The 24,201-nt window shown below is 40.9% G+C and overlaps 1 long non-coding RNA gene across 2 annotated transcripts in view; it reads right to left on the minus strand.

The window, feature by feature from the left end:
• Window positions 1-23,883, minus strand: part of LOC140915331 (uncharacterized) — an 82,099-nt gene extending 58,216 nt beyond the window's left edge. Inside the window, exons 1-4 of one of the 2 annotated variants that reach the window (XR_012160133.2) lie at window positions 23,820-23,883; window positions 13,662-13,703; window positions 11,336-11,461; window positions 6,029-6,916 (exon numbers count right to left, since the gene is read on the minus strand). This is a non-coding gene — a long non-coding RNA (uncharacterized LOC140915331). Of the gene's footprint in view, window positions 1-6,028; window positions 6,917-11,335; window positions 11,462-13,661; window positions 13,704-23,819 lie in introns of those variants that run through there. The other variant, XR_012160134.1, reaches the window with a different exon arrangement.
• Window positions 23,884-24,201: the final 318 nt, after the last annotated feature.

The following is a 24,201-nucleotide window of genomic DNA, read 5'->3' on the forward strand; positions in this document are numbered from 1 at the left end:
ATGGCCCCTGTTGTGCCACTTCACCAGTGCACACAGACTATAAAGTCAGTTTACCTGGCTCTCCAGGAATCCTTCCAATTCTTCTGAATGATGTAAAGCTGGCATAGTTGCCCACTGCTACCTTCTCACATGGGTCTGGGGCAAGGAAAGTGCTCAGCCAGGCCACTCCTGCACATGTCTAGTCCTAGCTGCTGGAATGGTCCCTTGGTGCCATGGGCAGCCACATGGAAGTTAGAGCAGCCCTCCAGTAGCTTGAACATGTAATGGGAACCAGACTGGCTGTTAGGCTCAGAATGCAGAAAGCACAAAGGTGGCATAAAACCACACTTGCCTCTCCCAACTCACCCTATCACATGCCATGTGGAGCTAATCTGGAAGAGAGAATTGAGCCCAGTGTGTTTCCTCCACCCAACACAGTAAACCCATTATTCTGTAACTGTAACTGAAAATGATTCCAGGTCAGGTGACAGAGATGGCTATTAAAACCCACTGGAACTTAAAGATTTTCCTCAGTGAAATATGCATCTCACAAGAAAAGCCAATCTAGATTTTTAAAATAAAAATCACAGGCAAGTCATTGTCTGGACAGTATGTGCAAGGCATCCACAGAGAATCATTATCATGTCATAGATTACACTGGTCAGGAAATGAATTGTGAAAATCTTTGGATGCACATATTTGTAGGAGCAGCTGTGGTTGCATTCAGAGAGTGTACAGATGGGCTGGTGGCTAAAGAAATGGAGTGGGACTTCGGAGTAGAACTAATCAGAAAATTGCAAGGGGGGGCATTTGTTAAAAAAATTCAATGTTATGTTTTATTTTCCCATGAAAATGGTGATTTTTTGATGAAATAACAAAAACCAAAATATTGTGTGTCCAAAACCTGAAATACTTCTTATGAAAATGCTGGGGGGTTGGGCATTCATTTTGTTTTGTTTTGACACCGTATCAAAGTTAGCATGGAAAGGAGACTTTTTTGTGTGTTGTTTTGTTTTTAAACTAGGAAACTCAACTTTCCAATGAAAAACATTCAGTGGAAAAATGTTGACCAGCCTTACTCAGGAGACCTGCATTCAATTCCCAGCTCTGCCTCGTATTTCCTTAGAGACTTTGGACAAGCTGCACATCTGAAAATGGACACACTAATACTTCTTAGCTCCCAGCTTTTATCTGTCTTGTCTATGTAATCAATGAGATATTCAGAGCAGGGGATCTCTCTTATTATTTGTATAGAGCATAGTGCAAAGGAGGCTCTAGGGGCTACCATAATACATATAATAGATGATAATAATTCAGACAACATGTGCATTTTAATTCAAATGTACTTGTGATTTTCCAAAATTATAACCACATTCTTGCAGGGATTAGTTGCCTGTTCCTTAAATGGAATCCATTGGCTCAGCATAAACACTCCCTTCTCATAGAATTTTTCTAGTGTGTTCTCGCTACTTGTTATTGTTTAGTTACTTTGGAAGGTAAATAAACCTATGTGAGAAAAAATAATTAGCGCATCTGTATAACAGCAATAATTTTTTATGTGATGCATTGTAAAGCTGTTGTGCATCATTTAGAAACATATTTGTTCAGCTTCTCTGATGTCAGAAGAAGTCCAAAATAATAGTTTACTGTGGCTGATAGATCAGAGGGATGCAGCTCACGTGCTCGACCATCTTTGCTTCATTTCTGGATAATGAAATGCTGTTCGTATTTTGACATCAGTTATCATTATGCAGTTGAATCAATTATCCATTAGGTCTTGGTGAAGTCAGAGTGATTTGTCTGTTACTCACATAGCTTGTCTAACCCAAACTTCTATTTCCAGGGATCTATTAAAACATCAACACCGTAAGCCTGGACCTAGATTCCAGCTCCTGGAGTCATGTGATAACGGCAGAATAGCAGATTTCATTTAAAATCTTAATAACGTTTCTAATGCATATTGCTACAAAGAAAAGCTTGACAATGTGAGTGAAGTATAACTACTGATGCAGTGATGTCTGCACACAGCCTGAAACAATAGCTCTAAGATTGTGAACTGTCCCATTCTGAGCTCCAAACCTGCTGACACCATCCCAGCAAAGGTCTCTGCATGTGAGGACCTTGCTGTCATGGCAGTGGCCCCCACACAAAGGGCAGGTTTATGCTTGAGCTGGGGGTGTAATTTCCAGTTCGGTTAGCTGCATGCATGCTAGCGCAGTAAAAATGGAACTTCAGCTGTGGTGGTATGGGCTAGCTGCCTGAGTGCAAGCATGCCTGGGACCCTAGGTACTTAATCGGTTGGCTAAGCCCTCCCACTGCCCACACCATGACAGCTACCCTTCTATTTTTAGCACACTAGCTCTCTATCAAAGCTTGTGTGCATATGTCTTCCTGAGCTGGAAATTACACCATCATTACACCATTTGACGGTAGATGTACCCATAGAGTCCTCTACTCAGATGGATGAGGCCAAGTCCTCCCCTTCTCACCTGCATCCCTCCGTTCCAGACACACTCACTGAAGCCAGGGTCGGTAGTGGGAGGAGGCCCTAGCATTCCCAAAAGGAGTGTTGGTCAGCTCCTAACCTTCTGAGCCACCACCAGCCCAAATGCATAGAGGGCCACAGCATGGTGACAGAGATCTAGGAGACCTGTGTGTAGGGCCCTGAATTGCCCTACTCTGTCCTTGTCTGTCCCTGGCTGGAAGAATGGATTCTTAGACCGCCAAGCTCTTTTGCATCAGCTGCTTCTCCCCATGCTCCAAGCATAGTGTACAAAGAACAAAATAGATGTATTTAATCCAATGTAACTAGAGCTGGGCCTAGACTGCTTGCCATGGAAGCAATGAAATGGTGAGTAACGATAATTTTCACTTGATTCAGGCCAACACTAAAAACTGGAAAAAAAATTCTCTCAAGCGTAAAATAAAGCGAATGCCTTACTACTCTGAAAACTTGTCATAATGGACAAGATGAAATCTGAGAACTATAGAATTTAACTGAAGGGCTGGTGTAATGATCCATGACAGCATGGAAACCATGAGCAACAGCTAACTGCATGCATAATCAGCAACAGAACTCCTGACCTTAACTCTAGAAACACAGCGAGCTAAGAAAAGTAAAACTAGCTCATCCGGCCAAGGGAACCAGCATATATGCAGGGCCTGATATATATTTTTTCCTCTGGAGGGCAATATATTAAAGGTCAATATATTACAACAGCACCTCTCTCAGATTCCATTTCTTTGTTATTTGAGGTTATATTCAATTCACCATTTGGAAGATCAATAGGACAGGATCATTCATTTGAAAGGCCCAAAATGTAAGTGGACGCAGGGACATATCACTGCCTAGGTTTTAAAAGGCCTTGTCCCAAATCTCCCCTTTTGGGCCCACAAATACCTGCTGGTCTAAATAACTGCAGACACAGATGATATCACTTAGCTCATTTAGGCCTTCAACTATCTGATTTGCAGGCAACAAAAGTGAGTCCAGTTTGGCACATGGCCTGGAGTTGATAAACTACTGGCCAGACTAACCTTAAGCCATTGGCTATATTAGTGGGAAGCAGCGGAAATTTCTTTCCATCAGCTTGAATTCCTCTTGGGGCCCAGCAAGCCCCTTTTTGCTGAACCAGCCCAGCAGCAAAGAGTAGGGTTATGGTCCCAACCTCACCTTGATCCACGCCACTAATATAGCACAGGGCCTATGCTCCCCCACCTGCTGAGTGTGGAAGGTGAATGAGAGGGCACTACCAAATCACGGCCATGAAAAACACATCACAAACCATGAAACCTGGTCTCCCTCTGTGAAATCTGGTCTTTTGCGTGCTTTTACCCTATGCTATACAGATTTAAATAGCTGAAATCATGAAATTCATGATTTTATTTTTTTTATTTTTTTTTAAATCCTATGACTGGGAAATTTACCAAAACAGACTGTGAATTTGGTAGGGCCCTTTGAATGATGCAGAGAGCACTGTGAGAGACAGAACTGGTGGCTGCTAAAGAGCCATGCTGGAAACCAGTAGGGTTGGCACACCCATCATCCACTAGCACAAGTTGCCGCCTTCTTCTGCTGGTGGAGTAGCTATAGGTTGGTTCCATTCATTTCTCTTCTACCCTGGCAAGGGGCAGTCAGAGCCTGCTCACCCAGTCCTTTACATACCAGTGTGGTTCTCAACAGCATCCACTCAGCTGCTCCTGTCCCCAAGTAGTTGCATAATTGCCTCACAGGCTCCCTTCCTATTGACCTCCTTGCTGTATGAGAGAGAGCCACTGAGAGTCACATGATGCTGCATTTGCTGGAGTGCAAACAGATTAGCTTTTCCCCCCCACCATCATCCCCAATGTGAATCTTTAGCAGCACAGCACAGCTCTGCACTCTGCCCAGCACCCCTGTCCCCGCCAGTGAATTTTTGGCTCTCCTGCCTAAAAAGCTATCCCAGGTGTATAGAAAGCCTCTTCCTTTCCCTTCTCTAACTCTGCAGTTCTAGATGGCTTTTCAAATAACAGCCTTTCTGTGTTGTCCTTGTGATTTCTTTCAACCCTGACTGTATTAAAAATAGCTACAGAGCAATTATGTATCACATAAGAGTAAACCTGCCTGCTAGTGCATCTTTCCCTGTCACTTCTAAAATAGTAGCCCTTACTGTTTCTAAATTTCAGTCATTTTCTGCAAAGATCAACAACTTCTGCAGTAAAAGGATATGGTATAATCAGGAGGTTGTTTGTCTAAAATAGGTATGAATCTTGCAAAAATTATAGTCTGTTGAGAATCCTGCTACTGTGTTTAGCACCAAGGACACTTACTCTAGGGCATATACAAATCTGTTAATTTAAATGGAATTGCACCTACCAATGCCAGGATAAATTTTGCTGATAAAGTCAGATTCATAAATAAACTACAGCTTTTTTGATTCAGAGGATACAAAGCAGCTATTAAATCGGGCACAGCCAAACAATTAAATTAGGATTATGGCTGATTTGTTTATGGAGCAGTGCAGTGCAGCTGGAGTATACTGGGGACTGTGGTTCCAAGTGTCTATAGTAAGTTTTATACTGGTCTGAAGTTCAAAAAAGTGATGCTATGTAACTAGAGGTAGGAGTGACTGATGCATGCCTTTGATTTTTCAGTGATCTTTACATTTTGCCATCTTTTTAGTATCTTAGAGATTTAGTTTGGGTTTTGAAGAGATGATTCCTTTAAAATGATTCCACTGACATTTCAGAGTGACATTATGATAATCATACACAATAGTGTTACTCTAATATTCCCTTCTAGTTTCACTCAAACTCTCATCAATACCACTGAAGTGTTACACAAAAGTGGTTTTTCTTTCAAAATCTCAAAGCAATTGTTTTCCAACCCTGAGGTCACATCTTCTAATAATGATCTCACATGATATTGTTTTTCATCCTGAGAAATTCCAAAATACCATAAAAATCAGTTTTGCACTGCCCACTTTGCACTGTTCTTGTGATGTAAAGCGGCCCTTACCCACTGCTTTCTAAAAGTGTTTCTGTCTTCTGAAACTAAAATTTCAAGTAAGCCTCTATGAGCATATCCAGCTTTTGTATTTCAGCTTCATCATTCAAAACATACTAAAAATGTCTCTGGATGGAACCACAAACGTATAGATACAGCATCACTACCATCCTTTGTGGAACAATGAATGAAACTGTTGATACATACAACTTGGGCAATAACTAAAGCCAAATAGACCAAATAGATCAAAGAAGGACCATCCAAGAGATAAGCAGCTTTGTCCCAGAGGCAGTAGCTTGTAGGGGAACTACTGTTCCAAAATATTCATTTAGTGAATAGTTGAAAGCGGACTATGCACTGGTGAATATCTCTCTTGAGCCAAAAAGGTGATGAATCTTTCTCCACAGCCTCCTCAACAGCTGCAAATCTAATCCACAGCCACCACTGCCACCCCAGTGCAGACAGAAAGCCACCTGTACTGCAGGTGCAACAATTCAACCAGGCTTCCTAACTGTACCCCACAATGCAGTACCTTAAATTTAGGGGCTTCCATCAGCTGGCATAGGTGGATAGCTTGGACAGAGCTTCTCTGTCTGTCTAACTGCACAGATGACTCAAGAAGCTATTGAACAAACAGAGCAGAGAATGTCTTTGAGTAATTCCTTTAATCACTACAACAAGCGTCAAAACCACAGCTCTCATCTGGTCCTGAAAGCCAAAAGAGATGGAGTCAAAATGACCTCTGAATGCCAAAGGGGACAACTGAGAAACCTATTGTTCAGGAAACGAAGGAGTGAAAAAGCTTTAGTGGAACTGAAGTCAGACGCACTTAGATGAAGGTGATTTGACAGGAATTATGGCAGCCTGGCCTTATCCCTGAAGCTGGCTCAATGTTAGCAAGATTTTCTTGTGACTTCTGTCAGAATGATAAGTCCAATAACTTCACAGGATGTTGAGATAATAAAGAAAAACAATGTCACAGAAGAACCCTCCTGGGAACTGAACTCAAGATCTTATTTTTGTAATTCCATTATTAGTGGTTAGTTTTTCAGTACCTTGAAACAAAAATCTCTTCCATTTATAAATTATACAAGTAGACTAATTTACTGCATGCAAGGCCTGTGGGACCCCGGTGTCAGGCTTCTTTTACTAGGGTAGAGTGGGTTTTATTGTTTTTAAAGGAAACAGTACCAATGGAATATACAGAGTGGTTCAAGAAGACGTACAATTACATTTCTTACAGAGCACATTATGTCTGGTGGTGCATAAGAGCCTTTTAACATTTAGATTTTAATCACCTCTCTGAGATAGCCTGAAATACACATACAACAGTAGAACAAGATTTTGCTTGTAGTGTGTGTGTGTGGGGGGGTGATCTTATGACCTTGAGCTCCTCAGAGGCTGTTGTTGGCGTTCTGGCATCCCTACAGGTGATGGAGGCTGCATAAGTACCTAGATAAATGGATGAACAGATAGGCACATATATAGAAAATTGACTTAATTGAATCTACACTGATTTACAACAACACAGGATCTGGCCCTTTTATCAGATTGCTGGCCTCAAGCTATTATTTTGCAAATCTAACTTGCTACCAGTGAAGTATTTGTAAAGCACCAGGGGGCTGCTTGTTGTTTCTACAAACAGAGATGAAAAAGAAAAGGAAGTCCTGGGATGCCCTAACCTGCCAAATCACAAACATTCCTTCTTAGCTGCACAAGAAAGCATCAATTACTGTAGATCCAAATTACTGTGGCAAACACTGCAACAAAGGTTGTTCTTTAAATAAAAACAAACATGAACCGAAGGGGCATTATTGATCACTGTTATTAACATTTCATTCCATGGTGGGTCAACATAATTTAAACCTCTCCATTAAGACATAAAGATGTTTTTTCAAGACGGGGCATCCATGCAATTATTGCACTGAGTAGGAGGTAGAAATGTAATTATGTAAACTAACTAAATTAAGAGGATTGCACGGTTCATTATAGTTCATTTTTTTTGGTCAGAATTTTGGATCACCAGCTGGCATGGAATTTCATTTCCATTAAAATGCATTGATTGCATCTCTTCTGTGAAAATGGATCATTCTGCTCACATGAGTGGCTCAGGCTTGGAGCATTCCTTCTGCCTATCATTGTCATTATAACTCAGGTCTCTAAGTACCTTTTGTCTTCTCTGACTGCAGCCAGCTGGACTTTTATCCCCTGCTGGAAAGAAGTCTTTGAGAAGGCAACACACTGTGTGCAAACAGTTATAGAATCATACGTATTAGAAGGAACCACTCATGATGCATATTTTGTTCTTATTTATATTACAATGGCACTGAGCTCAGGGCCCCATTGTACCAAGCACTATACGAATACACGCCCTGCCCCAAAGAGTTTACAATCTTCATGGAGAAAAGAAGGGAGAGAAGGAAGGAGTATTATCCCTATGTTACAGCTGGTGAATTGAAGCACAAGGCTAGGATTTTTAAAGTCATGTAAGGGAGTTATGCATGCATCGCCCATTCTATTTCAGTCAGCTGTGGCACCTGACTCCCACAGGCTCTTTTGAAAATCCCAGCCTAAATGGCTGTCCAAAGTCACATGGGAAGTTTGTAACAGAATCAGATACTGAACCCATTCTGAGTCACATGCCCATGCCTTAGCCACAAGACCATCCTTCACTTCCTCAGGCCACTTCAAAGTAGGAACAAACAAGCCTCTATTGCTGGGTACAAGCATTAGAAGCTCACCAACATAGCAGGCAATGACCTGCTCCACTAAACTGTTTGGGGTTTTTACTTACTGTTCGTGTATGATGGTCCCTGCTCTCTTCATATGGTCATTGTCACTTGTTCACTAAAACCCAGACTAATCAATCTCAGGTTGATCTTTTTGCCCCCTGAACAAGTGTCCTATCTGTAACAGGTAAATCATGCTACAATTCCTGCCAGAATGGTTTGTGCTGTCAAAGAATTGCTTGAGCCCAAAGGCTTTTCAGTCCAAAGGCTATTACCCCATAAAATTGGGCTTGCATGGGTTTTCTGTTTGGTTATACATGTCAATCTCTGACCTAAAAAAATCTTCCAAAGGAAGGATGTACTTTTAAGTATTTCTTATTCAAATGGTTAGCATGTGACATTTGATTCTGCCATCCTTTATAAACAGAAAAATATCCTACAAATATAAAGATTGTAAAAGGACACATTTCATCATGAGAACTATCTTCATTATTTTATTTGTTGAACATTAAAAAAGAGAGAAAGAAAGAACCCATTGAAATACGGACACAAAGATGTCTGCAGTGAGAAAAATGGCTCCTCACTCAGAAACTTGCTTAAGTAATATTTCCCCTAAATACACAGGAAAAGAGACCCAATCTGGGTGTCTGATTAAGGTGATGGATGTCTATGCTGTGTGAATTTCGTATGGATGCTCATTTGATTTTTTTCATCTTATAGCATTTGAAAAGGTTTTTCCTGACGTAAGCACCTTACTCTGTGCAATAAATGAGCATTCTTGTGAGTGACTAAGCAACAGGAACCTATGAAAATCTCCCCCTATAGTGTGTAAATTACAGATGAAACATTTTCTTGTTCCCTTCCAAATGTATTAACATTCTGGTTTTGCAGATAAATTAAGGACCAGAGAGCACTACATCCTACAGTCTTCAGTATAGCATAAAGACCACACAGTGTTCATCTACACATGGGACACATTGGTACAATAACTGGTCAGATATCAGAGGTCTGCCCCAAGTTTGCATGCAGCATAGATTATTGTGGTCACTCCTGTTTTTTATAGGAAGGTATGGCACATCGAAGCTACATATCCCAATGCACATCCCAACAGAACTTGTGCTCTTTATGGACTGTATCTCCAGGCTGAGGAAACTGCGTACTAGAACATTTCAGTTAGGCTCTTAAATCCATATTTCAGCACCTAAATAAGACATTTGTGAAAGTGTGTGGCACCCAACAGCTCCCATTATGGTCATTGGGAGCTTCTGTAATCTCAGCACTTTCAAAATATGACTATTTAGATGGGTAAATATGAATTCGATTGACACAGTAGTTTTTTTCAATGGATAAATTATTAGTCACATTTTTGCCACAAATTTTCATGTAGTGTTCCTCAGCAAGAATGAGGAGACAGGTTTTGAGTCTTAGTTCTGTTTTGACAAATCAGCTTGAACCTGTCCTAATGGGGCTGAATCCATCAAACCTGAACTTTAACTATAGGCTCATAACAGGGTTCAACAGTGGGAAAACTGGGTTTCCTGAAATACAAAACTTCTTAAACTGCATAGGTAGGGTGACCATATTACCAAAAGGGAAAATGGGACCCTGAATGGGGTTGGCATGGGTGGCAAGTATAATAGGTTGGGGGAGGCTCTGTCTCCCCCGGCGCTGCCACGGCCATGGCCCCCAGACCCTGGGTTGCAGAGTTTGGCAGTGAAGGTTTTGCTTTATTATGCAGGTTCCAGGGCAGCTGAGGAGGGACATAAGACCTTCTCAGCTGCCCTGGAACCTGCATGGGGCATATCAAAAGGGTCTTTTAACAGACACTTTTCCCCTGGGCGGGTTGGGTCCAAGGAGGGGAAGGCGTGGCGTAGCTTTGGCCTCCTCGGGGTGCAGGGGAGGGAGGCTCGGGGCTTCAGCCAGCTTGAGGCTTCTCCAGCCGAGGTGGGGGGTGCTCCAGGCTGCAGCTGGCCCGTGGCTCCTCCGGGCAGGTGTGTGTGTGTAGGGGGCTAGGGGGGCTAGGGCGGCTAGGGCCTTGGGCCAGCCCCGGCTCCTGCAGCCAAGAGGGCTCTCCGGACAGGGGGGGCAGGGGGTCTTGGGACTCCGGCTGTGGGGAGGGCCCGGGCAGAAGGGGAGGAGCCAGGGGCTTCACCCACCACCCCTGGGGCCTGGCCTGAATCGCTCGCCTCAGTCCTGTCCCCCCATCTCTCTGCACATGGGGCTGGCCCATGCCCTGCCCCCTCTCTCCTCCCTATGTGTGGGGCTGTCCCAAGCCACTGGCCTGAGCCCTGCCTCTTGTCTGAGCCCTGCGCAGGGCTGGGGTTGCTGCTCACCCAAATCATACCTGCACCCCATGCGGCTGGCATCGCTGCTCACCCATATGCTGCCTGCACCCCGTGTGGCTGGCATTGCTTCTCACCGGAGTTCTGTTCTTTCCCGTATCCCACCCTGCAGGGCTGGCATTTCACCCCATTAGGGGTGCATGCCCCACTTTTTTGCAGCCATTGGCATCCGATGAAGTGAGCTGTAGCTCACAAAAGCTTATGCTCAAATAAATTTGTTAATCTCTAAGGTGCCACAAGTACTTCCTTGTCTTTTTGCGAATACAGACTACCACGGTTGCTACTCTGAAATTTGTGATTAGGTTCTCTTATCTGATCACTTGTTCCCCTGGCAGAGGAGAATGGTCTGTGATTAGGTGATGATGTGCTTGCAGGCATGAAAGGTTCTGTTTCTAACCTTCATTTGCACTTCTGTACATCTGTAGGCAGTTCTGTTCCTTTTTAACTTTCATTTATTTGGGGTGATTCTTTTCCATCACTGTAAACTTCCCTTGAATCTTCTTATCACTTATTGTAATTCAAATGTATCAATATAACTCTCTCAACCTGTGAGAAAAATACCAAAGTAGCTTCTACATTTTAAGTAGTGGGATTGCTAAAAGAACAGTATCAGAATGAAGTAAAGTTCACTGTAAAAAGATTGACTGATATTATTTCCCATCAACCAAGAATGAGCTGTTCGTAAGTGAATGAGCTGTTCGTAAGTGTCTTGAAATCCAGATGTAAATTGAAAACATTTTTAAAAGTGCTCTGTTTCCCCCCTTTTGTTAATCACCAATCTCTCTCTCTCTCTAACTTACTGTACTTCATGGAAAGACAAAGAGTCAGCTCCTTATTTGGTAAATCACTGTAGCTTCATTGACATTAGTGGATCGGATGAAGATTTGGCATCAGATCTAGAACAGCATGATCTGCTGCTTCCTGGACTGAAAAACAAAACAAAACAAAAACCCAGCATCAGGATATAATGACCAAAGATTCAGGCATTATTTTTTGAGTCAGCAACATGCAATTCAAAGAAATGCCCCATGTGTTTATTTCACACAGGTGGATACACATATCTATATACATGAATACCAGAGCTCTGCATGAATATGTTGTTAATAATATTTTGGAAAGCCAGCCACTGCATATGCACAGTGTGAGGTTCTCAAACACAAACTTTGCTGTTTCAAAGACAAAGTTCTTCAAATATATCAAAGCTACTTGTCCTCTTTGAGGACCAAGTTCATGGAGAGTTTGAAGTTTTAAAAGAATCTATTTCTGAGTTATCTGAGTGCAATATATAGTCCCTGAAGATTTTCCAAAAGGATGGAAAGAATTGTAGGCTTGGGTAACTGAAAAATAGCTCAGAACAATGTTAAGAAACTTTGCAAGAAAGAAGTCCTTTGGGTTGGGAAAAAGAATGATAAAGTTCAGGTGAAAAGATAAGAAAATCCATTGACTATGGTTGGAGCAATTGAGTTTCATGGGAGTTTCGCAAGATGTGTTTACAGATTGGGATCACTGAGTATTAAGTTACTATGTAACATGGGGTCACCAAAGCATTTAAAAGAAAAGAGCGCCAGAGGTTTTTTTAAAAACAAAACAACATATTTTCCCCTTCCCTAATTCTCAGAAACAGCTAAGCGTTTTCAGCTGATATTTTCAAATAAAACTTCCAGTTCAGGCAGAAACCCAACATGGAAGATTTCATCCCAAACAGGTAAAGTTTAGAAAAATTATAAGCAACTGAAAAAAAAAGTCTCATAGTGGGAAGTGTCTGGCAACTTTAACTAGAGGTGCCAACCACACCTATAATCATGTTTAGTAACGTTCTTCTGTATATATACAGTAAAATGCTTTGTGCGGCCAGATTCTCATTTACACTAAGATCCCCATTCACCAGTCTGGCAGTATAAAAGAGCCTTAACATGGGTGTAAATATATTCCCTTATTATAAATAAGATTCAGGTCTTTAATGTTTATATTTCATTAAAAGTTTAGATGTATTCTAGAGACCACTGTATTCAGAATTATGCCAACAAGCTGTCTCCACCCCCACCTAAACTACCAAACGAGTCCCCTCTACCATGAATAGCAGCCATAACTACAGAAAAGCATCCTACTTTCTCTTTTCTGAAATGTACTTTTCCCACTGGAGTCTCTAGAGCATAAAGGCACCAAATCACTCCCGCCTGACAACAAGGAAAGGTCATTCCCCAGTGGAAATACTTACTGTCAGATATGTCAGATATGTACTCAAAAGTTACAAAGAATTCTCTGAAAGGGACCCAAGAGGAGGCAGTGCTGTCCAAGTCAGGGCAGGAGCACTACTTCCCAGTGTGTCTGCAATCCTAAATCTAGTGTGTGTCTGTTGATGCAGTGCAGGTGGGGTACTTGACAATAAAAGAAGACAAGGTGCTATTATCTGCATGGCCAATCAGATTCACGCAGGGTTTTTGCTATCATTGCACTTTTATTGAATACACCACTTAATGTAGAGATTAAATATTCAATAACTACGTTTGGACACTGGAAATGGGGGCTTAGAATAAAAAAGCTTGTCCATAATGTAATACTTGCACATTTTATCTTTCCCCTTAAGGGCTAGTTTGTCCTATCATAACTCACGGTGAAAAGTGCTTTAGTCTTCAAATAGTAGATATAAGTCTTTACTTACCAATGTTGTCAGTTATGTACCTTTTTACAGCACTAAATTCATGTAAGCAAATACAGTCTGCTTCTCTGTGCACCTTGCCTATAAAATATACAGCTTGTCTATATTACTAAACCAAGTGATTTCATTTTCTCAGACCTCAGGAATTAAGTTTCAGTAACCCATACCAGATTTAGCTCTCTACTGGAGAGGCAGCTCAGCTGACTGTTTATTTAGTGTAGCCCTTCTACCAGGCTTTATTAATTTTCCACTCTTAATAACCACTTCCCTAATATTAACATGAATTCACATTAACAGAATTAACATCAATCAACACTACCTATAAATCTGTAATGTATTTGGCACCAATTAAGTTTTAAGTGCTGATTGCATGTGTGGATTTAGTCTGATGGACAATATCAAAACCAAATCATGCAACAGATTAGGGATAGATCACATAGATAAGCCAGTAAGCACTGAAATCTCACTTAGCAGCTGCAGAAGTCAACCTGGACTTCACCATCTCAGTTCTGAAAGGCAAAGAAAGATAGAAGAGAGTTTATTACACGAGCAATTTTGTGTATTTCTGCAATTCACATGTGTCTTCATTCCTTACGAGAAAAAAGAAAAAAACCACCTGTGAAAAATATGGGAAATATCTGTATTATTTTTATAACAATGATGTATACCTCTGCTTAGTTGATTATTGTCATGTGGCTGGCTCTATGGAATACTAAGGGTTAATTTCTGCTGGAGCTCTCCACACATTCATAATCAAGAACAGTACCTCACCTGTACTCAAATGGACAGTGCAGGTGTTAATTCCTTTGAAGTTTACCTCCACCAGGGAGGGATCAGGAGTCTCAGAGAGGGGGGAGATCACAGCATGTAACCCTAGGGGTGCTATAGACAGGAACTAAGAACAAAGGACTTGAGAACTGTTGAAGGGCAGCCCTTAGACACAGAGATAGGGTCTACAGAGAAGCAGACTATAACTTGGTCCCCAGAGAGTTAGGGATACCAGAGCTAAATTGGGTTTATCTAAATCTTGAAGAAAATTCTTTGGTAAGACAATGTGGGTAGGCCTAATGGGTATCTCTACACAGCCACTGGCAACAAGCTAAAAATAGCGTGTAGATGGTGCTTTTAAGTTACTATTCAAACTGGAGTTTGGGCTCTGAAGCCCAGGAAGGGGAGTAGGCTTCAGAGCCTGAGCTCCAGTACAAGCCACAATATCTACATAGCTAATTTTACCTAAGTTTACCTTGGGCTTGGAGGCTTTCTGCCACCAGCTGTCTAGATATACCTTTTATTGTTTTTACCCTTTTCTCTCAGATTTCTTTGTTCCTATGGATAGATATATGATATTTTCTTTTGAAGAGACTGTTCTGTGTCACTGTTCACAGCTGTTCACTGTTCCTTCTATTCACAGCTCCCAGAGGGAAGTGCATAGCAAAAACCAAACCCAGCTGAATCTTCTGAGGTAACATGGTTGGTAAGCGGGTTTCTGAAACAGGGAAACATAAAGGAGATGGGCCTGTCATTTGGATGGCTGCCCCTGGAGGGACTGAGAGAGAGGTCAGAAGTACCTTGGAACTGTGATAGCAATGAAGACAGTGGCATTTATTTTATAAATAGTCTCATTAGATCTAGATGAAAAATCAGTGTATATATTCTATATATAAAGGTAGAAATTTCTGTGGATAAATGTGGATATTTAATCATCAAAAAATTCAACTAGTTCTAAAGCTGGTCAAAACACAAAAAAACAAAGATAACAGAAATTTCAGAAAATGTTGACCAGGTTTATTGGCTATCAGCTATGGAGGTCAATTACCATAGAGAAATAGAGAGCTCAATATGTAATGACAAACAAGTTGTTTCTCAAATATCTCCTTTCATTCAGTTGCTTAATTTGCTTCCTAGTGGTTGTTTGTGTCACCATTGCCGGCCAGACATCATCAACAGGACATCTCACACTAAAAACATGAGCATCGACTCTTTGATCTTTATTAATTTCATTAGATGGCATTAAGGTCATGTAGCAGACTCACAGAGGCCCCAATTCAGCAGTTAAGGATAGGTTAAGAAAGTACTGAAAGTTAAGCATACGCTTAATAGCATTTTTGAATTTGGGCTTAACCTATTATATAGACCAGCCCATAGGGGGGAACAAAGACTCACATGGCGGTAATGTGGGTTACATTTGTGTTAACACTTGACACATGCTATGCACTTAATCTAAGCACGGTTTCACATGGCATTTAACACAAAAAATAAATATGAATATTTAGCAAATGTGAGAACTCGTTTATTCTGCGTTCGAATGAACAGGCTGAAGCATTCTTGGTCCCATTCAATTCCTCAATAACAAAAAAACAAACCAAACAAAAAAGGGTGTCTGAAGCTATCTATGATCCTCAAACTAAGAGGATTTAAGACAGTGTAGAGTCCTTAAAAAGGATCATCTGTTGTTTAAACCATTATAAAAGATGTAGAGGGAGTCTTGCCCACAGGAAGGTAGAATGGATTTTTGTAGGCCATGCTCTGTGAACATATGTTTTGCAATACCCTTGTTGCCCTCCAAATTTATCATGGGAAATTCAGAGTATTAGCAGGATTTCTGTTTGCAGATCCTGGGAAATAGCTAAAGAACTGCATCAGTCCCATTATTGTCTTCATTGCCAACAGCTGCTTTCCCCAAGATTTGTCAATAATTGTGTCCAGCGCTGTTGATCGACTGAAGACACACAAACAAAAAATAGTGTTCTTGGGATATTTCCATGACAATACATTTCAAAGGTTGCTGATTTCTAATGACAAGTATGTAGACTTTAGACCAGAAATACTGTATTGTTGTACCGATGCCTTTTTTCTAATATGCAATCTACAATGAAATTGAACACACTTGTACTGCCCATGTTTTTCATGCAGAATGGAGGAGAGCAGAAATACATGCACCCCCAAAGCCCCAATAATGAACATTAAATAATTCTCATCCTTAAATACTCAGAAACGAGGAAAAAATAAAAATTTAAGTTCCCACAGCAATGTTAACTTATCCACATCAAACGTTTAACTATCTGGAATACTATCTGTGATGCTGAAATGATGCCTTAAGGTAAGCAAATGGGGCAGAGTTGCTGCACTGCTCCACTGACGTCCACAGACCGCACCAGTTTTCACCAAGAGAAAATCTGGCTCTTGATCTGTAAAATGTCTGCGTGATCATGCTTTCCACAAAATACATTGGCTCATGTGGTTATTTGAATAATGGTTATGAGTGCATAATCGAATAAAAGACCCTTGGAATGTGAGATCAAGAGTGGGATTTTCAAAAATGCTCAGTGTTAACCTAAGTCTACTCCTATAGCAGTCAATACTTTAACCGGAGCAGAGTTAGGCCAATGTAAAATGCTTTTTAAATCCCACCCATAACTTTCACACATATTTAAAAAGTTCCTTGTTGCTTCCAGAAGGCCCTAACTGTGCTAGTGATAGATCCTATATACAGATAAATGCCGTTCTTTGGAGCAAGGAACTTGTGTTATCTACATTCTGGAAAGCATGCAAATTTATGACACTATATATAACTTGTTGACTGACACATGAAAGTGGGTAGCCACAATTACCCAGCCACCCAGGCCATATTTATCACTGGGTACATACACAAAAAGGTGTACTAAGAGCCAATGTACAGGACTGGGTTAAAGACCAAACTGTATCTGATTTGAAATTGTGTAGACAAAGCCTATCCTGAACAATGTTCATTACATATATTTGAAATATCCCACTCAGCTTATTTCATTAAAAATGTAAGCTTCACAATGAGCACATTCTTCATTGAGCACTATCTGCATGAATCAGAAGAGGAAGAACAACGTGGAGAACGAAAAGGAGTACTTGTGGCACCTTAGCGACTAACCAATTTATTTGAGCATAAGCTTTCGTGAGCTACAGCTTACTTCATAGGATGCATCCGATGAAGTGAGCTGTAGCTCACGAAAGCTTATGCTCAAATAAATGTGTTAGTCTCTAAGGTGCCACAAGTACTCCTTTTCTTTCTGAGAATACAGACGAACACGGCTACTTCTATGAAATGTGGAGAACGAGACAGAAGACTCAGTCAGGTGAGAAGAGATGGCAGAGTCAAGTTGTTAATTATTAATAATTATTATTTATAATGTTTATAGTGCCTAGGGATCAGCTGAATATGGAATCCCAATGTGCTAGGCACTAAAAAACAAGGAGTAAGAGACAGAGCCTGCCCTGATGAACTTACAATCTAAATTGACAAAAGAAACAAAGAGCAGGGGTAAGGCACAGAACACACATGCAGAGAGATGGTGCCAAATGTCATCCTAAAGCCATTTTTAAATAGATTTGTTGGCTTGCTTTGTGTTTAATATTTTGGGTGAGGTTCTGTTGGGAGAGGATTAGCTAAATGGAAAGATCGAGGATAGAGAAGGGAGGAGGGGGAGGAGGACAAGGCAAGGTAGGAAGGAAAAGGGTATGAAGGGCAAATCGAGTGAGGATGTGCTGAAGACAATGTGAATGAGGGGGTTGGAGCAAATAGCCAATCAGCACTGGGGAGAGAACTCCCAGTGTGAAAACTATGGTTAGCAGTCTGATGACTTCCTGCTGAGGTTGTTTCTGTGACTGGTCTGCTGGCTTGAGAGTTTCTCTGGCTTGGCAGGCAGGCCTCTTTCTCCCAAGCCATAGGGGAACATTTCTCTTACCCCATGAGTGGGGCACCATCTGCACAGTTCTGGGTCCAAGGGGCACTGGTTGGAATGACTGGTTCCAGCTGAACCCAATCTTCACCCTTCCCCACTGAATGCTGCATTACCTTCTGAAGAGTTCTCTGTGCATGAGGGAAGGTATTGGAGGAAATGCGCACTAAGATGTAGACAAAGGTGGCCCTGCACAGACCCTTGAAAGGGAGGGCATGGAGTATGAACTGGATACAGAAACAAACAGGAAGATATTTGCCAGAATATTCACAGAAAATATGAGAAAAGGGGATACAAAGCTAGTGAAAGTGTCTTGTGCATAACCACTAAAATACTTATACAAGACATTTTCTACTGCATTCTCCCAGTTTTTATACTAACCAACCCCACTGCTAAGCTTCCCTCTTCACTCCTATGTATTTTTCCTACATCATTAATTCACCTAGAAAATCCTTACAAAAATGTGCGAGTATTCTACTGTCATGGTCCCAAAAATGTCAGCTGAGGGAGACTTATACTGCAGTGTTACAGACTATTGTTGTAAGATACCCTAGTATCTGTTTTATAAGGAAACTAACCACGGCTTGCTTTTGAGCTCGGAGGTATTCCTTTCACTAAGGTGCTCTGTAAAACACAAAAAGAAAAGGAGGACTTGTGGCACCTTAGAGACTAACCAATTATTTGAGCATAAGCTTTCGTGAGGTACATCTCACTTCATCGGATGCGATGAAGCTTATGCTCAAATAAATGTGTTAGTCTCTAAGGTGCCACAAGTACTCCTGTTCTTTTTGCGAATACAGACTAACACGGCTGCTACTCTGAAACCTGTAAAACACAGAAACTAGTGTTATAAACCATTTAGATATTTCATGCTAAATATTACTGAAAACCAGTTAATTAACGCTGTGCATTCTCATTAACCCCTGTCAAATTGATATAATTAAGGCACAGGGATGGATCCCAAGCCCTTGACAGATCAGTATGAGCTGCATCAGTGAAAAACTTGTGGTCCATGCCCAAAGCTAAGTCACTATGTGCTAAAGAAGAAGCTGCTGCAATACCATGTTTTTTTTCCAAAGCCAAACTGCAGTGGGGATATTATAGCATGAATGTTTCAATAGTTTAGGAGCTGTCTCTCAACTGTACATGGCAATAAACCTGAAACAATGGGCAATAAAGTGAAAGGTATATAATTGCTTGGGTTTTAGGGGGAAGTGGAATTAGTTTTGCACATGTCCAAATTTCTCATATTTTGCCAAGTCTCAGAGACAACCTGGAAAACAAAGAAGTTGCTTGTTTATGTCAAAGAAAAAGAAGAGCAAGAAAAGATAGAGAGAATCAGCTTCACCACAAATACCGTCACTCCCCAAAGCGTCAAAATCAAAGTACAGAATCATGTTGTTTCTGTTACATTGAAGACATGGCCCTACATGCCATTATCAAGGTGACAGATGGTTAAGCTGCAGACTTAAATACCCTCTTGCCTGGCTTGAGAACATTTGCTTGCACTACCGCAAAATCAGGGCCTGATCCTTGTATGATGCTTAGAACTCGCTTTTCCTTTGTGTTCCCATATACAAAGAACAGCCATGTAATGTACTTTGAATCTAAATGCCTGTTATTACTAGGTGAAAGAAAACAACAGGAAAGAACAAATATTGGGTCTGATTTTCCACTGCCCTGCAGTGTATACATTTACACTTGTGTAAAGTAGGCGTAAAATGCTATCATTTTTTATTCAAAAGAGTTTTAGATCCAGAGGTGCAAATGACTACACAAGGTACAATGCAGGTCCAAAGTCTCCAGGAGAACAAAATGTATTATTTCCTCTGTACAAGCTGCAGCAATTCTGAGAACAAGATGGTGGCTGTATTTACACATGAGAAGAGTTCTGGAAAAGGTAACGATTCAGTACAGAGAAAACAAAGACAATGGAAGTTGTATGGGAAATGTATTTTTGTTCCCTTCTCAAAAAAAAAAAGTGATGAAAATGGAAAATTTTGTTTTCATCAACATTTTTCTTCAAAAGTATTCAGGTTGAAAAGAAAACAAAATAAAAAATACTAGAATTTTTTGGTTTAAAGTTTTTTGGGGTTTTGCCAACTGAAAAAACAAAACAATAACAGTTTCAGATGGGGAGAGGGGGTCAAGCCCCCAACTCCAATACAGTTTTATGGAAATTTTGATTTTGACAAAAACGTAATTTGCAGTTGAAAAAATATTACAGAATTTTCTTTGACCAGCTCTACACTCACTACAGCAACAAAGTCAACAGAAGTTAAGGTCACTCAGCACTTCATAGAAGGTGTTCAGCACATACGGTAATCTGGTCCTTGGCTATTGCTTTTTTGAACCATTAATTTCAACATCAGAGCAACTGGAGCTTGCATTGTTCTTTATTCTCCAGAAAAACCTAAATTAGCTTTAAAAGAGTTTGCTTGTAAAAATATTAGCTTTTGTATCCCAATTAAAATGGCAAAAAATACACAACAATTTCAGAAGAAAATAATTCCCCAAAGATTTTGTGATATATATATGTAAAATGACATTTATACAGTACAGGGGGATTAAATTATTATTCAGGAGACCGATGGAGATGATTGTCTAATAAAGGTGGAGCAGAACTGTACTCATTAGTGTACATATGGGGATATATTGGGCAAGTATCATACAACATCAGGTTGCCTGTAAATATGGCATCATACAGGTTTCACTATTTGTACCTACTAAAAAAAACAAAACGAAAAACTTGACCCTAAAGCAGGAGGAAGCACTAAACTATTTGTGGAAGGTGTTACCAAAAAAGACTTTGGTATCTTAAGTACAGGCCCATATTTTACATCCAGTTAAAACTGTAAGTGAATTAAGCAAAATGACAACAGTTTTCTTTTTTCAGAGGGGGCCAAATTGAAATCACCATAGTCCTGCTGATGGTCCTATTGAAATTCTTCAAATCGGCTGGAGATCGGCAACTATGATTAGGCCCTTGTTTTGTGCATATTTTTTTCTCTCATAGACTAGGGGCTTGAGCCTATGCTGATTGAAGTTAATGGAAAAATCCTAGCTGTGGGCATTGGGTCTGGTCTTATGCAAAGAGTGATCTTAGAGCAGGCTGAAGAGTACAAACAGTGAAAAGAAATGTTCCTGAACATGCAGTCCAATTTTAAGGCAAACTCAGCTCAACATGATTGCAAACGTTTGTATTCATTTTTCTGAGCATCTGCGTGAGCAGGGGCTTTGCCTGCTTGTGTGGCTATCCCAGCTTCTCACTAGGGGCTTGGGAGGAAGAACGGCAGCAGGTAGGGAGAGAGTGAGGGAAGAAAAGGAAGTGATTTTCCAAAAGAGAAAAACAAAATCAAAGATAAAATTGTTTGATTGGGAGCAGCATCGAGGAGGAGAGGAGGTCAGGGTTCTGCACCACTAGCGGAAAGTTCTCTTGCTCAGAGATGTTTTGGTGTGTCCAAAGGGCATGGAGCAAGGTGACTGCACTGGGCCCAAATAATATGTTGCAGCAATTATTGCCCAGAGACACACTCCCTGTCTTTCTGCTGCACAGGGTCACATGACCCTATGGCCAGATGGTTGCTTTTTGTGTGTGTGTTCATGTGGAAAGGCTGCGAATAATTAGCCCTTCGAGCAACTGGTACTTAGACAGGTGGAAAGCACCAATGAGTGAGGAACGGAGTGTCACAAGAGCAGGTGGTAGAAGGGTCCTTGCTGCACTTGATTGCCAAATGGAAGATGCTATGCACAATTGGGAGCTGCTGTTGCCAAGTGGGGTTGCACACTGGGCTGCAGAGAGCAAGGATCTGATGGGAAAGAATTGGGAAGAGCTGCAGAAGGAACGGCAGGAAGGAGGGGGAGAAGGGGAGCTTCTTGCAGATTCTGGAGGAGGGCTAGAAGCTTTTGTGTCAGCAGCAGCAAGAGATCACTACGCATCCTGAATTTGATGGCATATCTGGACATCTTGGGAGCTAGGCTTGCTTCTTCTACTGTCCTGACTGCTTCACCTGCTGCTGGGGTGGATCATTTTTCTTTTAGTGTCTTGGTGTGGCATGACTTCAGCCCTGACATAAACTGGAAGTCCCGCTGAAGTGAACTCCAGTATGTTTTGGATAAGAACATTTCAGTTTCACAGGGGCTAGATATAGAAGGTGCATTTTGTATGTTGTCTCATAATAGTGTGGGTCTAGAAGCATGAATCCATGTAGAGATTATCTTATTCCAATGAACCTACCCACTTCCAGGTCTGCTATTTAGAAAGAATGTTAATTATTAATGCATGTTTTCAAGACCAGGTCTGGTGCATGAATGTAGGTAGGTAGTTACTATAATCACTCAGAAGATAGTTGTGATTCAAGACACAGCGCTGCAAACCAACACACCATAGCCTCAACTGTCTATCTTTTAATATATTTCTTTCAGGTTATAATATGTCCAATTTAACTTCCCCAAAGTTGCACAGATAAGAAATAGCACTCTCCTAAATGCATTCAGTAACCATGGTAACTAAATCCAATGTGCAATGAACTCAAGTTCTGTTCTAAAAGGAGGAGAGTATCAGTGAAGTTAAGAATCAAGATGTAAATAATTATAAGGTTAAAAACAAAACAAAAAACTGAACCAAGGCAGAACATTTCCAGGATTTTATATATAATACAAGGCAATACATTATGTATTTATCTGTTATGCTTGTATGCAATACAATGCACTATACAATGCACTATAGTCTCAGAACACTTTATAGTTTTAAATGCTAAATAAAATAAGCAGCAAGCAAATATTTCTTGAAACAAAAAGACCAGAATAGATTTATTGTTTCCCCTCACCAGCCCCCATGGTGTATACTTACAAGAAGTTCCAGATCCAATAATTTCTAAATGACATTTGGAGAAACAAGATAATAAACAGATGCAAGCCTGGAGGACTTCATAAATCTGATGTTCAAAAGTTATGTGCTCAGTTCCCTGATTTGCAATTGCCAAGTTCTGCTGGGAAGTAAGGCAAGATCTGCATAATGGACAAGCTGCAATCCAGCATCCTGCCCTAATAAACCTTTTAGTTATTTCCTGTATGCTGAGCACTTCTGCCATCACATCAAAGTTTCCTTACTGAGTGGAAGCAATGACTCTTGGCAGAGACATGTTTAGGGGGTCAGCACATTACTATGTTCCCTTTTTACTACAGACTGGAAGTGATGCTCTCAAACATACCTAGTTGACAATGATATTGGTTCTGACCTGCTGGTTACTGTTTCTGCCTTCTTCAGACCAAAAAGTACTAGTCCATTACTGTCAAGGCTGAATCCCCACTCTGGCACTTCGAGTGCAGAAGGTGGAGGCTGCAAGGATTTTAAAAATTAATATTTGCCACTCAAGGCTTGTATTACGCTCCCAAGGTTACAGCTTTTCTCTGACCTTGGCTTGGTAAACGCTGCCAGCACCCAAATGCAAAAAAAACCCTTTGAACCCAAGAAGGAGCACTTGGGAATTCCTCCCTGTGCGGTACCCTCAAGCCCTTTCACCCCCCCTCCAGGGAAGAGCTGAGAAAAGAAAATAAAGGAAATTAGCTGTTGCCACCAGCTAATTAAACAACATATGCACAAACCTCTTAGGGACACAAAAATCCAATCCTGTTCTTGCAAAAGGTAAAATTTATTAAAAACAAAAAGAAATGAAATACATTTGGAACTTAGGCTTTTTGCTATATCATAAAAGAAACAATTACAAATATTAAGCATTAAGATAGTTTTCTTAACGTTCAGCTTAAAGGTTACAAGCAAAACAAAGGCATCTGGGGTTAGCACAGAGGAGATCCACAAGCCAAAATAAAAAAAAAATAAACCTAATCGCATCTATTTAAACATGCCCTGTCCAGTAATTTCGTCTAGGTGTGGAAAATGAATTTTTATACCTGGTTCAAGCGTTACACAGCATTCCTGCTTATAGCATTACTTCTCCTTCTCCAGAGAACAACAGACAAAGGGAAAGTTTCTTTCCCATTTTAAAAAGTTCTAGCCTTCCCATTGGCTCTTTTGGTCAGATGCCCACTCCTTTTCTTTTACCTGTGGGCTTGTTAACCCTTTACAGGTAAAGCAAGTAGAGAACAGCTACCAAGAGGGATTTTACAGCTAACTGGCTGGCTGAGTGTCCATCAAAGGGAGCTACCTCTCCCTCCCTCCCGCCCCCCACTCCCACACTTCATTTATCACAATTACCGAGTCCAGAATTCTATCTCCAAATAACTCTTGGCATGAAAAGGCAAGATAGGACCAAGAGATTTCCCCAAGTCCCCA

This window comes from Lepidochelys kempii, chromosome 7 (assembly GCF_965140285.1).
Source record: "Lepidochelys kempii isolate rLepKem1 chromosome 7, rLepKem1.hap1, whole genome shotgun sequence".
NCBI lineage: Eukaryota > Metazoa > Chordata > Testudines > Cheloniidae > Lepidochelys > Lepidochelys kempii.